Source organism: Scylla paramamosain, chromosome 28, assembly GCF_035594125.1.
Source record: "Scylla paramamosain isolate STU-SP2022 chromosome 28, ASM3559412v1, whole genome shotgun sequence".
Classification (NCBI taxonomy): Eukaryota; Metazoa; Arthropoda; class Malacostraca; order Decapoda; family Portunidae; genus Scylla; species Scylla paramamosain.
The window spans coordinates 12,503,248-12,516,617 of record NC_087178.1 but is presented as its reverse complement, the minus strand read 5'-3'; positions in this window follow the sequence as shown (position 1 = coordinate 12,516,617).

The window sequence follows — 13,370 nt, the reverse complement described above, 5'->3', positions numbered from 1 at the left end:
TTTGCCACATTTGGCGGTGTAGTGTGACCATAAATATTCTATCTTTATTTATGTCTATGGTGTCAAGTATTCTGTTGACTTCCACATACTTTAACTTCCTAATATTGTTACATATTATGAACAGCTTCACCCTGTTCTTTGCTTCCACAAAACCGTGTAAATGTTCGTCAGGTGGTGTTTTTCCATCTTCACTGGCCGCGGTTCAGTTTACAAGGCGATGAATGATCATCTCCGCTTTGAAAATATCCACAGTCTCTCAGTTTAAGATAAAAAAAAAAAAAAATTCACGAGTTTTCTCCTACTTTGGTTGCCATTGCAACAACACAATACCTCTCTCGATAGGTTGGAATTAATCTGCAAATGGAGTATTTTGTCATGGTTTTATGTGATAGAAGAAACTGCGGATAAAGTTCTCAAAAGCGTGACCAGAGCTTTTTAAAAACAATTCTTAAGACGATGTTGTTAAGTGTTGTTGTACTCCTGAGTTTATGTTTGGGTAATTTTTCTCATATCACACCTGACTCTATTTTCCTAATTCTTATCATTGGTTGTATGTTATCTACATTTCATCAATCAGTTGTATGTGTATCGCTCAGCATATTAGTCCTGGCGGTAAATGTTGTCCAAGCATTATCCTTGTTGTCGACTCTGAAACCTTTGGGTAAAAAAACAACTCTTTTATAGATTTTTCTGTATCATTATTTATTTATTCAAACACCTGTAAGGTTAATAGCAATAAACACTGGTAATAAACACCACTCACCCACTTGATTTTAGTAAATGTTATCGCTTATCTCGTACCCACTTGCTAACGGCGATCACGTCAACAAGTGGGCACAAGATAAGCGATCCACTCAGATATTATGTACGTAGGCAATGCATGACAACTTCCCCTGGTTCGCTCTTCCTCGCACGGTGACCTTGATCTCGGGTGGAATGTAACACTCTGATGGTCTTGGTGTGTGTGTGTGTGTGTGTGTGTGTTTAGACATCTGAGAGGTATTTCCGTTACCTAGTAATTGCAGTAAATGTTGTTGAAATAGACAAAACCGCTACCTATAAGCAAACTTTAGAACAAGTTTATCGACTGCACTACTCTCTGGAGGCAAATTATTCAATTAGTGTAACGTCGCTTTCTGTCGGCGAGGTAAGAAATTAGTTTAGCTTCTGCACTGTGGCGACAGATTTTATGAGATTTCGTGTTCAAAAGAAAGGAATATCTAAAAACTTGTTTGATTCTATTTGCTTCACTTTTATTCCACATTTATTTACATTTGCATGTCAGAATCAATGTTTTTAAGAGTCATGAACACAGATAGCCACGCCTTTCTGTCAGGTGACACTCGGTCTCTAAGATTATTTCAAGATGAGAATAGGTATAATGTGAATTCATTGCGCAAAAAGGATTTGTCACCTGGCTACTTTTCTGATGACTCGTAAGATAAACCCTTAGTCACTTTCACAATTCATTCCATGCTCGGTATCAACACGTGTTGGTCACGCACCTCGGTGATGTCAGTCTTCACTATCAAACTGAGCATGTATGTGTGTGTGTGTGTGTGTGTGTGTGTGTGTGTGTGTGTGTGTGTGTGTGTGTGTGTGTGTTTGTAAGTAAATAACTAAGTAAGTTTATGTTTATTGCCATTATTTAACAAACAAAGCGGAGATTCCCGACATACTTTTTTTTTTATACCTATTTAAGGTCGCAACCTAACCCAAAAATGAAAAAAAACTAATTTGCAATAGTAATAGTTATCACAATAATAATAATAATAACAATAACATAACAACAATATACTGATAGCTATAATAATAACGAATAATGATAATCTGATAGCATAGATTGTTGATAGCAATAATGATTTTTCTCACCAGACGCAAGGTAGGCAATGCCTGTCAGTGTCCGGCCTCTACGAATCTTCTCCAAAGGTCTCTATCCATGAAATCCTCATCTCTGGTTATTTCTTGTAGATTTCTTCCTCTTCGTTCAGTAGCTTCTTCAACTCCCTGCATCCATCGCTTCCTAGGTCGTCCCACCGGCCTCCTGCCTAGAGGAACCCATTCCAGAAACTTCCTTGCGTATCTTGTATCTTCCATTCTTCGGACATGTCCATACCATCTCAATTTGTTCTTTTCAATTATCTTCAGTACAGATGTTATCCCTAATCTCTCTCTGGTTTCTTCATTTCTAATTCTATCAAGTCTGGTCACACCTCGGATCATTCTCAGAACTCTCATTTCTGCTGCTTGTATTTGTGAAGATGTTCTTGTTGTCAGTGTCCAAGTTTCTGACCCATATAGAAGTACTGGTCTTAGTATTGTTGTAAATATTATGGTTTTAGCTTTTGTTGGAATATTCTTATCTTTAAGTATGGGATACAATGCGCTGACATTTGCATTGTACTTCTGTATTCTATTTAAAATTTCTATATTCTGTCTGTTTTCCTCGTCGAAAAGTACTCCCAGATAACAAAATTTGTCGGTCTGCTTCAGTTTAACGTTTTCTATGTAAATATTACATTCCTCCTTTATTCTGCCAACTTTCATTATTTCTGTTTTTTGTTTGTTCATTCTCATTCCTTCCCTATTTAAGACATCATTCCATCTTGTCATGGCCTCTTGAAGATCTTGTTGGCTTCCTGTCACGACAGCGACATCGTCTGCATAGGCCAGCATGATCTCTTTATCCTTCCTTACACACACTTCCTTCAGGCATCTGTCCATGTATATAATGAATAGCAAAGGAGAGAGCACTCCCCCTTGTCTCACTCCTGTCTTAATGCTAAACCATTCACTCTCCAGCTCTCTGTTCTTGACTTTGCTCTCCGTGTTCTTATATATACTCTTAATTACTCGTATCAGTTTAGAGTTTATGCCGTAGTCTTGATGTTGTAAGACTCTCCACAAGCAATCTCTTCTAATTCTATCAAAGGCTTTTTCCAGATCTATAAAAGCCACATATTTATCAATGCTCCACTCCCAACTCTTCTCCATTATCATCTTTAAAGTGAACACTAGATCTGTCGTGCTCCTATTGGGCCTGAAACCATACTGCCATATTCCTAGTTTCTCCTCGACACAGGTTCTTAATCTTTTCTCAACTATTCCTTCATACAATTTTCCAACATGAGATAACAGGGATATATCTCTATAATTTGCACAATCTGTTTTACTGGCTTTCTTATATATTGGACATACTATTGCTTTGTGCCAGTCATGGGGCACTTTCTCCTCTTTCCACGCATTACTGAAAATGTACTTCATCCACTCTACACATTCTTCCCCAGCAGCTTTAAATAGCTATATAGGGAGCTCGTCGTCCCCTGGGGCTTTGCCGCTTCTCATCTTCTTTAGTGCCTCCTTCACTTCCTCTATACTGATCTCATTTGGGTTCTCTCCTTGTTCTTCCTGTATATCTAGATTCCGCTCTTCATCCACTTCCACATCCTCCACATTTAGAAGTTCTTGGAAGTATTCTCTCCATCTTTCTTCAATTTCCTGTGGTTTTGTTAGTAGTTCTCCTGTTTTGTTCATTATTGCATATGTTGATTCGTTATTTCCTTTCCTATAGTTCTTAGCCATGCTATACAATAATTTTCTTGTTCCTTCTACGTCTCTCTCTAGATCTTGACCAATCTTGATCCACATGTCCTCCTTGGCTGCTCTTTTGGTTGCTTCTGCACTGTTTCGTTTATCTACGTAATCTTCTCTATCTTCAATGTTTCTTGTTTTCATCCATTTTCTGAAAGATCTCGTTTTTTCTTTGACTGCTTCCTTAACATCATAAATCCACCATGCAGTACTTTTCTTTTTGGTTCCATATTTGATTTTAATACCAACTATCTCCTCAGCTGCCCCATACACAGTGTTCTTGAATTTATTCCATTGTTCTTCTATGTTCATTTCTTCCAATTCCAGTTCGGTTGGTTTTCGTAATGTTACCAGTTGCCGCAGTGCTTGCTTCTTCTCTTCGTCCTTGAGGTTTTCCAGTTTGAATCTCTTTTGCTTTTTCAATAATGATAAAACTAATAATAACAATAAGCAATAATAATAATAATAATTGCAGCAATAATTGATGACAGTACAAAAGGAAATATTCATATAAAAAAATAGAATAAGTATATAAATTAATTACTCTTATACTGAAATAGCCTTTAATACTTTATAGACTTTTATTATTTTGCAATGTAAATATATTTTCTAAGTGATTTTTAAATCCAGGCAAATAGCCACTGTTTACAAGGTTCTTTATTTCTAATGGCAGAGAATCCTAATTATGAGGTCCTCAGCAAAACGCACTATTCCTAAAAAGTATTGTCCTGAACTGAAGACAAGTAAGGTTAACATTATTGCTGCGAGTGTTGTGTGATGTGTGTACCATTTGGAAAGGTTGAGTTCCTTGTAAATGTGTAAGGCATTTATAGATAAATAGTAATAGAAGGTATTTATAAATATTTCCGAAATTAAGAAGTTTGTGTATAGAAATTAGATTATGTGTAGAATTGAATTTGTTCATGTAGGAAATACACCTAAATATTTTATTTTGAGCTATCTGCAATTTTCTAAGAAAGGAGGGCTATGTGCACGTCTATATTGATACACAATATATCAAATGAGGATAACAGAGAATGTAATAAATGATGATAAATGCTTCTTATTTAAATTTGTTTCTTATTCTATATAAAATACCACAAATCCAAGACAGTTTAGTCACAACAGAGTTAATTTGATATTTCCAGTTCATATTTTCATCTATAAACGCGCTCATGCATTTAATAGAGCTGACTCGTTCCAATAGTGTTCCCTCAATGATTGAAAGTTTGCAGTTGTGATGTTGATCAACACTGAGAGTTTGTTTGTATTAGTGTTTCTCTTTCCTCTGCTTACCACTAGACTTAAAGACTGTGTGGCGTTCCTTTTGTGATGTGTCTACAACTGATGGTGTGTGGCCAACTGATCAATGAGAAGTCTATTCTTCTTTTCTTTCTTTAATTAGAGAATAACAAAATTCGGGACAGAGCAATCACATGACACACACACGCTGCTGTCTCTGTCTCTGACTATTACGAAGGCAACGTCTAAATAGGTCAAGTGCCGATGCTTGACTTACTGCTCAAATGAAGGATAGAAATCTCTGAGGTTGAAACCGTGACGTCACTACTTGTATTTTTTACAATAGCAATGCACTTGTAATTCACTCCACGTGGTTTAAGGTGCGGTTAATGTTATGTGACCAATGGGAATGAGTTATTTAACAAGCCGACCAGTGCATACAGCAATTTCCTGTTTGGAGTTAGAGCAAGGGTTTACGACTTGTTTAACGAGCTTACCAGCGTTCATGCTGAGGTAATGTTTACGTCTGAACCGTCATGTTTAAGCCTCCACTTCCTTCTCCCTTCTACCTATTTCTAATTCTATTACCTATCTGTTATGTTCAAAGCATGTCTATTACAGGTGGCATATTAATTGTAACTGACCGATTTTGAAAAAAAAGAATATATATATATATATATATATATATATATATATATATATATATATATATATATATATATATATATATATATATATATATATATATATATATATATATATATATATATATATATATATATATATAATTAAATTTTCTAAGATTCAGGCTTAGATTGTTATTTTTAATCCATTTATTGATAACATCTAGTTTAGTATTTAGATTTGTCTGTGAATTATTAATATTCTCTTCTTCTAATAATGAATTAGTGTCATCATCAGCAAAAAAATGGTATATTTAAATTTAGCACTTGCATTAATGATGTCGTTGATGTAGTTAAGAAAAAGTATTGGTTATAAGATAGATCCTTGTGGTACACTCTTATTAACTGCTTTGAAAGAAGAATAGTATGGATTACAGAAAACAGCTTGGTATCTCTTTGAGATGTAACTTTCAAACAATTTTAAAGGAACGCCCTTAATTCCAAAATGACTAAGTTTATTCTAAAGAATTTTATGATTTAGAGAATCAAAAGTCTTGGGAAAATTTAGAAAAATTTCAAATATGTAATGCTTCCTTTCAAGGTATTTATAAATATTTGAACAAAATTGTGAAATGGCAGATTCAGTAGAACAACTTGATCTAAAACCATGGTGACAATCAGAAAGTAATTTTTTTTTTTTTATTATAATTAACAAGAGTAGATAACCTTTTGAAAAAAAAAAAAACATTACTAAAGGCAGAAAGAACTGATATGGGCCTGTAATTGTTGATGTCTTTTCTATTACCCGATTTATATAGAGGGACTACTTTGGATTTCTTAAATTCATCCAGAAAAAAAATAAAATAAAAATTTATATAAATAAATAAGATATAAATAAATAGATAAAAAAAGATAAATAAAGAGAGATTTACTGTGTGAGTTAATGACAATAATATTAGATTAGCTGTGTGTTTTAAAAGAGTAGGAGGTATTTTGTCATAACCAGAAGAGGATGTTCTTAATGACTTTAAACGGGTTTACACGAGGCAATTGTAGCCGTGATTATGCAGACGGGAGCGAAATGTAGCCGGGATTTGCTGAATTGCCAGACAAGACGGGAAACCGCTCCGCTGGTCTGATTGGCTGCCTTCCCGGCATTTTCCCAGGGTCAAATGGGAACAGGTATCGATATAAAATTGAAAATAGGAGGAATATTGTTAGAAAATGTTTTTGTAATAACCATTGACTGTACCATTAAATACAGTAAATAAATAAAATATTTTTATATAATTTACAAAAAAAAAATAAAATAAATAAATAAAAAAAAAAAAAAATAAATAAATAAATAAATAAATAAAAATTGACGCAGGATTGGTTTATTTACATCGTCTCTGAAGAAGCCAGCGGCCGAACATGTGTGTACCAGAAGGCATCATGAGCACAACAGCCTGCACGTCTATATAGACCAGGAACGAGTCCACAATCATTTCTTCCTTTGTTTTTTCTTCCAGCACAGCAAAATCGCAACTATAGCAACCAGTTCGTCGTCGGAGGACTCCATCTTGATTGTTTATTTTTTGATGCAGCGGGCCAGCGGGCTAGCGGCTCCTCTCGACCGCGTGAATGCTTTCGGCTGGAACCTGCTGGCTGCTCTGGATAGTTAGAATCAGCCGGGTGGGAAAACAACGTCGTGTAAACCCGCCTTTAGGTAGTTTTCAATTTCTATATTAGTAACATGTGAATAAATAATAATAATAATAATTAGGCGATTTATATAAATATTTCATAAATGCATTTCCTACAGTGTCTTGGTCCTGTTCCACCAACCTTAAAAAATGGTCATTAGATTTATCACGAATGTCATGACAAAGAGGTTTTGATTAAAATATGAAATTTTTCGTTTCTGAGGATCTATCAAGAATATGATTTATAGATTTCTAATTTGATTTTGGATTACCCTGGTTACTAACTAATTGGTCTTGGTTATATTTATTTTTTACTTTCAAAAGTGACGTTAATCTGTTTCTGTACATTCCTTAATGTCCTCTGAATGTTAAAGGCCATTTGATTGCTAATTTTTCAAGTCTGTTTTTTCTCTGATGCTATTTTTCAAAGCTTGTGTAATGTGTGAACTACGTTCTCTTTACTATTTAATTTAATGAATTTTCTGGAAAATACTGATCAAAGCAATTTTTAAACTATAAATTAAATCAATTATAGACATTATTAGGACAAGTACAATTGGCTATGTCTGAGCAGTTAGTATGGGAGATAATATTACAAAATTTTTCGAGGAAGCCCTGATTAAATTTTTTTTTGTATTATAGGTGAGACTGGAGTGAAAATATTCGTCATCCTTAAATGTAGAGATTACAGGATAGTGGTCAGTTATATCTGTTGTGATTATTTAATATGATACATTATTCTCTACTTGTGATGACCAAATGTGTTCTATAAGTGTGGCTGAGGTGGCAATTACTCGTGCTGACAAGGTTGTTAGAGGAAATAAAAGGTAACTATACATAATGTTAACAAATTCTTACGGATTGTCATTATGTTGTAATAGATCTAAATTGAAATCTCCAAAAATAAATATTTTTTAATAATTTTTATCTTTTATCAGGTTTAAAGTTTCATTAAGTGCATTAAGATAATTATTTATATTACTTTGAGGAGATCTGTAAATACAAATAAATAAATATGTTTTCCGTTAAATTTCGCTTCAATTCCCAAACTTTCAATGAAAGCTTCTAGTAGAGAAAATTCTATAATTTTAAAAGATATGTACCTACTTAAGATATAAATGGCCACTCCCCCACCGTACCTGTTTCTATTATTAGTGAACATGTATTCTGGCAGGGTATACAGTGATAAAATATCTGAATCCCTTCGAGTTTCTGTAAGATCCAATACATCAAAGTACATAATGACATGAAAGGACAGTGTCAACAAAGTACTGAAGATTGATAGATATTGATCTGACATTCAATGTTAATAAGCTGATTACTGTATTAGTAATAGATAAAGGAAAGCATTCTAGAAAAAAGTATATTCACATTTAGGGAAATTTATATTTCTTGATAGTATATGAAACTGACTAACATCGAGGTCGTCATTATAATATATCTTGTACATTAAATGGGTCAAAAAAATCATAATGTTCTTGTCTTTGCACATTATATAAGCTAAAACAATCAATAAGTTCTCATTATTAAGAGAGGGGAAAACGGAAATATTAGAATCGATTAATGGAATAAAACTAGCAGTAGTAGTAGTAGTAGTAGTAGTAGTGTATTATTATTATTATTATTATTATTATTATTATTATTATTATTATTATTATTATTATTATTATTATTATTATTAGTAGTAGTAGTAGTAGTACTAGTAGTAGTAGTAATAGTTGCTGTTGCTGTTGTTGTTGTTATTGTTGTTATTGTTGTTGTTGTTGCTATTGTTGTTGCTGTTGTTATTGTTGTTGTTGTTGTTGTTGTTGTTGTTGTTGTTGTTGTTGTTGTTGTTGTAGCAGGAGTAGTAGCACTAGTTGTCGTATTTGTAGTAGTATTGGTAATAGTTCTTGCAGTAGTAGTAATGTCGAAAAAAAAAGTTGAAATTTATAGAAATGGTGAGATAATAAAGAAGTAGTAACAGCGGTAGTAGCAGTAGTGGTAGCAATAGTAGTAATAGTAGTGTAAGCAGTGGTAATAAAAGAAGTGCTAGTAAAAGTAGTGGTAAAGTATTATTAGTGTGAGCAGTAGGTGGTAGAAGTAATAGCAGTATAAACAGTAGTAGTAGTATAAATAGTGATAGTATAAGAAATAGTAGTAGTAGTAGTAGTAATAGTAATAGTACAAATAGTAATAGTATAAAAAATAGTAGTAGTAGTAGTAGTAGTAGTAGTAGTAGTAGCAGTGTTCTAAGTTGATGATCCAGCTCTGTTTCGGGTTGACTTATTGCTTAACTCTGCTGTTGTTCTGATACTGATAATGTTACTTGCCCAGTCGGTTGATTGTGCTTGGTAGCGTGGAGGACTGGTAGTGAGGCGGGGATCCTGGTAGCTTGGAGGTCGTGGGTAGTTGGCTGATATAGTTGATATGTGCGAATAAAAGACACAAAGATGAGAGGTCTTCTTGATTTTAATAGTAGATAGTATCCACTTGATTCGAGAAGAATCTTTAACGTGACGATTGATTGTTCTCTCTCTCTGAAGTGAAATATATGATGGCTGAGCAGCGTCTCTCAAAGCTGTGATTGAGCGGAACTGAGCGAGAGACCAAGACTGACTGCTCGTGATTGGGTGACTGACTGACTCCAACTCTGACTGAGCTGCGACTTTCGTGTGAACTCTGACTGGGACTGGGACTGAACTCTGACTGGGACTGTGCTGTGATTGAACTGAGAGCTCGCTACCATGCGGGCTGTATTTATCTGAGCTAAATGGATCGCAGATGTTATCCCTAAGGACTGGAAGTGGGTGTGAAATTCCCTTGAGAGGTAAAGAATAAACTGGCTGGCCATGGTACATGTGGGATGAATATATGAAACAGTGAATATACATATATACGAGTATAATAATAGTAATTGTTGATGCCTTCCCCCACGAAAAATGCGCCCTTGCATTTGGATATAACAACAGAGCAGTAAAATGGAAGCAATTAACAGATAATACATGACATCAGAGAGAGAGTACGGAACGAGAACCTTAATGATAACATACAGACATGATGATATGATACATGTAGAACACATATAAGTAAAGAGAAATATACACATATATACATGATATTGAAATTGGATGATTAAACTTTGGAATGGGAACAAAGTTTCAGTCTGTAAGGTGTGAGTGGGGTTAAGCTTGAGTCGCTTGAAGGATCTGTTAAATCAGGACTTAATGATACCTGATGTACACACTCATCATCGAATCCCTTGTTCACACGCTTCAAATGATCGACATGGACGATCTGTTCCCCTATTGTTTTGAGATCTAGAATTTTTACTTTGTGGCCATGGAGAGATTCGATTACACGGTGTGGCCCAAAGAACTCTGATAAAGACTACATCGCCGACTTCAATGGAAGAATCTGTCACTCTACGATGTTGTATCGCAGTATCTCAGCTTGCGATGCAGTGAGGCGATCGTGAATGAGCTTATGAGCGAACTGGAAATTGGAAAGACGACAATTGACGTAATCATTCATGTTGTAGACAGGACGCGGCGCACTGTGGAGAAATTCATATGGAAGACGCTTGTCGGTACCAAGCAATACGAAATGTGGGGTCTCGTTGATGGTGGAGTGGATTGCTGAGTTGATAGGACAGACTATCTGGGGAAGCCATTCATCCCAGGAGTGGTTTGCTTCCGTTTTGTAACGCAGAACGTCAAGGATACGTTTATTACAACGCTCTACTTTTCTGTTTGAACTGGGTGGGTGAGGAACGATGTTACATTTCTTGATGTGAAATTCTTTACAAATCTCCTGCAAGACAGAGTTATTGAATTCAGCGCCATTGTCAGATAAGATGACATGAGGAGAGTTATAAGGACAAATTATGTTGTCGATGATCATGCGACCAACAGAAGTAGCAGTTCTGTCCTTGAGAATAACAAGAATGGTGAAACGAGTGAAACTATCCACACAAACTAGAAGATACTGATAACCGTTTTCTGTAAGTGGGAGTTTGAGCAGATTAACAAAAACTGAATCCCAAGGAGCGGAAGCGATGGGGTATGGAAGCGATGGACTCTCGTTTGCTAGTGATGGGCGGTGTGAAGCACACTGAGGACAGAGCGCACAGTGTTGAAAGATATCTTTCCTCATAGTCGGCCAGAAATATGATAGTTTAGCCTGCGCGAGCCATCTGTCCCGACCTGGATGTCCTGCGTGGGGTGAGTCCTGAACGTGGTGAAGTATGATACTCACTAGCGACTGAGGTATCACGAGCTGAGATAAACGCTCACTAGAATTGTCAGTAGACATCACTCGACTTATATAAGAGATCGTCTTGCATGAAAAACGTATCAGCACTCACTTGCAACTTAGGAAGATTTGTCTCATCACCTGATTCAAGGTAATATGCAACACTAGAACAGAATGCATCTGAACGTTGATGTTTCCTTATTTCATCCATGATTGGCATGGCAGGATTTTTTGTCATGACGAAGGTAATAGCAACATTGCGTGATAGTGCATCTGCCAATGAGTTTGCCATACCAGGAATATATGAAATTGTAGGATTAAATTCTTGAATCGTGAGATGCCAGCGAGCAAACTGACCTGTGAAGCTGTTGCCTTTGAAGGTCTCTGTGACAGCATAATGATCAGTGTGGACATGAATATTACAGCCTTAGATGAGTTCACGGAAATGACGTAACGCCCAGATCACGGCGAGACTTACATGCTTTGTGACGTCATAATTTTGCTCTGCCTTGTTGAGAAGTCTGCTAGCATAAGCTAATACGCGATGTTTACCGAGTGAATCTTTCTGCATGAGAACAGCACCTAATTCCAAAGCCAGAAGCATCAGTGTATAAGATGGAATCTTTCTCAAAATTTTGGAAAGCAAGAACTGGTGCTTGACACAAGGTAGTTTTGTGAGGATCAAAGGCATCTTGTTCCTTTTCAGACCAGATGAATGCAACATTTTTCTCGAGCAAATGAGTAAGAGGTTGAGCGATAAGGCTGAAATCTTTTATTAACTGGCGATAAAATCCAGCAAGACCGATGGATTGCCTGATCTGATCGATATTAGTAGGAAGAAGGAAATTTTCACAGCATTTACATTGTCATCTAAAGTGTGAACACCATCTCTGTCGACTTTGTGACCAAGGAATTTGACTTACTGTTTGAGAAACGAACATTTCCTGAGTTTGATCTTTAATCCAGCAACATGAAAGTGTGACAGAACGAGAGACAGCGTGTGAAAATGATCCTGTAAAGACTTTGATGCAATGATAACATCATCAAGGAAGCAGAATACACTTTCCGATAAAGCCTGAAGGAACAGAATTCATCAGTCTCTGAAACGTTAGAGGCGAGTTACGTAGACCTTGGGACATGTGCTTGAACATAAATTGCCCAGAGGAGGTAGTGAAAGCAGTGTATGGCCGTGAAGTTTCCTCTAATCCAACTTGGAAGAATCCTGAGTGTAAGTCTAGGGAAAAAATACCGCATTTGAATCTCCGAGAGATTGAAGATCACTTATTTTCGGCATTGGATAACGACCAGGAATGGTAAATGCGTTGAGTTTTCTGAAGTCGACAACGACACGACAATCGCCTTGTTTCTTTGGAACGAGTAATAAGGGAGCGTTATGAGGTGAACAGGCAGGTTCCACTGCATCCTGAAGTAACATACCTCGCACAGCTTCATCAAGCAGAACACGACGACTGTGTGACATCCTATAACTGGGGGTGTAAGATGATCTGGACCCAGGCGTTAAATGAATAGCGTGAGTGATGACGTCTGTGTGGCCGAGAGGTTCACCAGGGAGCGAGACAACGTTCCTGAAAGAATTAGCAGAGCGAGTAATTCATGTTGAAATTCTGGGAAATCAAGTGTAGATATGTGATCATCCATGATAGGCGGGAGAGAAGACATGTCATGGCTGTCTGATGTAGATACATTATTGATAGAAGAAGGTAAATCATTCAAGATTACAACTTTCTCAGAGTAGGGCAAGGCTTCTCTGAGTAGCACACCTGCTTTGAGCTTGACAGGCGTAAATATAACATTTTTCAGCCCGATTTTGCAGAATTCATTTTCATCGATTGTGGTAAGAACGGATTTTAACTCAACACCTTTGGAGATTGTTGTGCATAACAGAAGATATCAGTGCCTGATACAGGAGATTTAACCGTTACCGGATCTACTAGCAAAATATGTTTACAAGGAATTACACACTGGTCTGACTGGG